This window comes from Drosophila albomicans, unplaced genomic scaffold (assembly GCF_009650485.2).
Source record: "Drosophila albomicans strain 15112-1751.03 unplaced genomic scaffold, ASM965048v2 utg000120l_pilon, whole genome shotgun sequence".
In the NCBI taxonomy this organism is placed as follows: domain Eukaryota; kingdom Metazoa; phylum Arthropoda; class Insecta; order Diptera; family Drosophilidae; genus Drosophila; species Drosophila albomicans.
In genome coordinates this window covers 39,574-43,082 of record NW_026263520.1, presented here as the reverse complement: position 1 = coordinate 43,082, position 3,509 = coordinate 39,574, and the positions used below count along the sequence as shown (strand labels likewise).

Below are 3,509 nucleotides of genomic sequence, written 5' to 3'. Positions count from 1 at the left end.
AAAAAGAAAGACGGGAATCGTATAGCTTTTTTAATCGTGTAGATTTAAGTGCAAATCTATTTTATATGCGGAAATGGAGCAGGACCAATACGAAATCGAAGGCGAAGACCTCTCATCACGTCACCAATACGAAAATCGAAAACCTCTCATCACGTCAGTTGTCGCAAGGAGCTAATTTACATGTTGACATGGACAATTCCCTTTAGCTCTGGAACTATTTGCGTTTCAAAAGAGCGACGCCTCAGTCTTAGTACGCATCTGATCTAACAGATTACAGCTCGAAAATAGCTCTGAAATCAATCTTCAATTTAGTTACAATCACACAATTGTTTCATAATATATCATTACCTTTCTGATTAAGCTCAATTTTTATTCAGAATGAATCAAAATCAGAGCTCGCAAATAACTGTTGACCGTTTGAGTTGCTTTTGCATTATAAAGAAATGTATTGACACATCATCTTAGGATCGCAATCTTTCCTAGTTTCCACGTCAGTTCGCATTTGAATCGCCAAGGATAGCCCATTAATTTGACATTCGACTTCGCCTCTTGCAGAACTCACGCAAGACTATGTGGGCAAGGCCCTGGCCGAGCTGCCTGGCGTCAGACCACTGACGCAGACCACAATCTCTAATTTGGAGAACCTAGAGCTGTCGCACAAAAACGTGATCAAACTGAAGCCAATTCTGCTGACGTGGCTGGAGATGGAGGAGGCGCGGCGGGCGCGAGTGGATGTCCAAATTTAAATTATTGGTAATGGATTTTGAAGGTATTTTCTAACATTTGAAATATTATAAAAAAATGTTTTTGTTAAATTGTTCTTGTTATATTAATTTGAAATAATGTTTTTTTGTCTATAAGTCTTTTTTATGTTTAGCTAAAGTTTTAGTAGTGACCCCACAGAAATCCACAGTTAGTTGTATACCTGGCTCTAAATTGTGTAAAACATTTTTTGCAGAAATTTGCAGATGTGCTTACAATCGATAAATTCAACATCGTCTTAACATTTTCAGGGTCAGTTTTGCAATATAAAATTTGTTTTCGCTCGTGTGCTTGTTGTGCTGTATTTGTCACTGTTTAAGTTAATACAAATGTTAAATGTAGCTGCTTGTAGATTTGTGTGTAATCATTAATAAAATCAAGCTAACTTGCTGTTATCAAGTTCAATTTGCGACGCAATCTGCAGCTTCTCCTTTGCTTTTATGATGTTTTTGTGTTTGCGGACAATTTAACATATTCGTTTTTTGCAGTTGCATTCCAGTTAAGAATCCTAGTGTTATCAGGTTAAAGTGAGCGATTGCCAGTCCAGATTAGTAAGCTTCCTAATTTGAATAATTATATTTGCTCCCATAATCCCCAAATCAAAATGTATGTATTTGTAAAAGACTGCAATGTAATGAACGTTTTAAAGGTAAAAGTCAGAGGTCGTTCTGTCTGTCAAAAGTGTCATCGGTGCAATTAAAAATTCTGTGCGAATTGACTACAACTTAGAAGCAAAGAAAAAAAATTTTTTTTTTTTGGTTTTGTGCTTCGTTTTTTTGGGTTCAAGTTCACTTTCAAACATCCCGCATCGTCACCATTCGATATCGTCCTCTTTATCTTTTATCTGACCGACAGACGGACATGGCTATATCTAATTGTTGGTACTTAAAAAAATTTTAATGTTAAAATTATTCTAGCAATGTAAATCGCACAAAATATTGTTTCGAATATGAATGTGGGAAGTTAGCTTCAGCTTACTGTAAGGAGTCTCATGTTTGACACTAAATTCAAACGTAAAATGATTTGCAAGTTTGAAGCTAAATTTCTGATAGAGTAAACTGAAATTAAACTCAAGTCACTCTGATACTCTTTCATCTCTTACTCGTTGCATATTTCTCTCATGTTCGATAATGTAACAGCGCCTGAAGCCGATATGATTTAAATGAGTCCTAAAAGTATCCTATTTCTATTGGTAGCTAAAGTTATTCGAATAAAGATCGTAAAATCTCAGTTAAAGTTCTGTTCACGGTTGCCATTCCAAAAAAATGTTTTGTACCAAAATTTTGAAAAAATGTACCAATTTTGGCAAAAATGTACCACAATTTTTTTTACGAAGATTTTTTGTATTTCACAAATTGTGATTCATAATATATATAACTGTATTCGTAGTGATGTAGATTTCTTACTTGTTACTTATAATTATTGTAAATACGATAAAAAAAAAAAATTTGTACCCCGAGCGGGCTCGAACCCGAGTACCCCAAATATCACAACACGCATAAGCTTGCATTCTACCATTAGAGCTATCGCAGTGCCTTCATGCATACAGATACAAATAGAAGAGGCGAGCATGTATATACGCATACGCACATATACAATACATACATAGAAGGCGTTTTTTGCCCATACAAAACTATTTCTTTAATAACTTAAGCAATTTTTATCTGATCGCAACCAAAATTTTCAGGAATCACAAATACCATTGTTATTATTGTATATACTCATGTTATTATTGATTTGCGGGAGCGGAACTGGCGTGGCAAAAATTTAAAACAAACTTGATCTGCGTACAAACATAACAAATACTGTCGAAAAAAAGCCCGAAATAGGCCTAAAAAACAATTTTGATGTGATCGAACCAGAACCGCCATTTATCACATTTTAAGTGCTCATTGATGCTTCTATCGATTTGCTTATAGTACAATATTTTACTTGTTTGCACACCACTAATTCAAAATTGGCGGCCTATTGTGAAATTAACAAATTTGTGAAAAATAAAAATGTCGCGACAAACCATTCAGGACGCTACACACTGGGCCGGACGGATTGACGATTTGGTGGCAAAAAGTCCAAAATTCAATGTAAGAAAATCTTAATTTTTTACATCCGCTACCCATAGGGTAGAAGGGTATTATAACTTTGTGCCGGCAGGAAATGTATGTAACAGGTAGAAAGAGGCATCTCTGACCCTATAAAGTATATATATATATTAGGGCGGGTCAATTTGTTCCTGTCCAAAAAAATCCTGAAAATCGTCCCTACGAAGAATTCTAAGAAAATTTCACTATGAAACTATGTGTATAATGAATTCCTAGCTCGCGCAGTGAAGCTTAAAGATTTCACTATGAGGTACATAAGGTATTTCGAGGTATTTAAGCATTTTAAATGTATTTTAAAAAGAACCATACGCATTTTGCAATTATGTGGAGTCAATTCTGATTCATCTTTTTACAACAAAATTTTACAATTTTTCTTTCTAATTATTTAACTTATAAATTTTTTTTTAATTTGAAAAAATGAGCTTAACTAGACATGTACTGAGCCTCATATAAGAAAGTAGGAGCAATGCGTCTGTAAGTTTTTAACGAAGTAAGGTATCGGTCTAAAAATTGAAATATATATTCAAAGGCATTTTAAGCAACTAAATAAAAGTAGGGGTGGTATGATAAAAGGCGAAATTTAATTTTATTTTTTATTATAAAGTTTATTTGCTTGCAAAGAAATATATTATTACATTAAGAAGCTTT

At 34.0% G+C, this 3,509-nt stretch overlaps 1 long non-coding RNA gene across 1 annotated transcript; it reads right to left on the bottom strand.

Annotated features, from left to right (window-relative positions):
* Positions 1–286: 286 nt before the first annotated feature.
* On the bottom strand, positions 287–1,681 carry LOC127566276 (uncharacterized). Its single transcript, XR_007955522.1, has 3 exons — positions 926–1,681; positions 349–776; positions 287–301 (listed from the first exon to the last, which is right to left on the bottom strand). It is a non-coding gene; the product is annotated as an uncharacterized LOC127566276 (long non-coding RNA).
* Between the last annotated feature and the right edge of the window lie 1,828 nt (positions 1,682–3,509).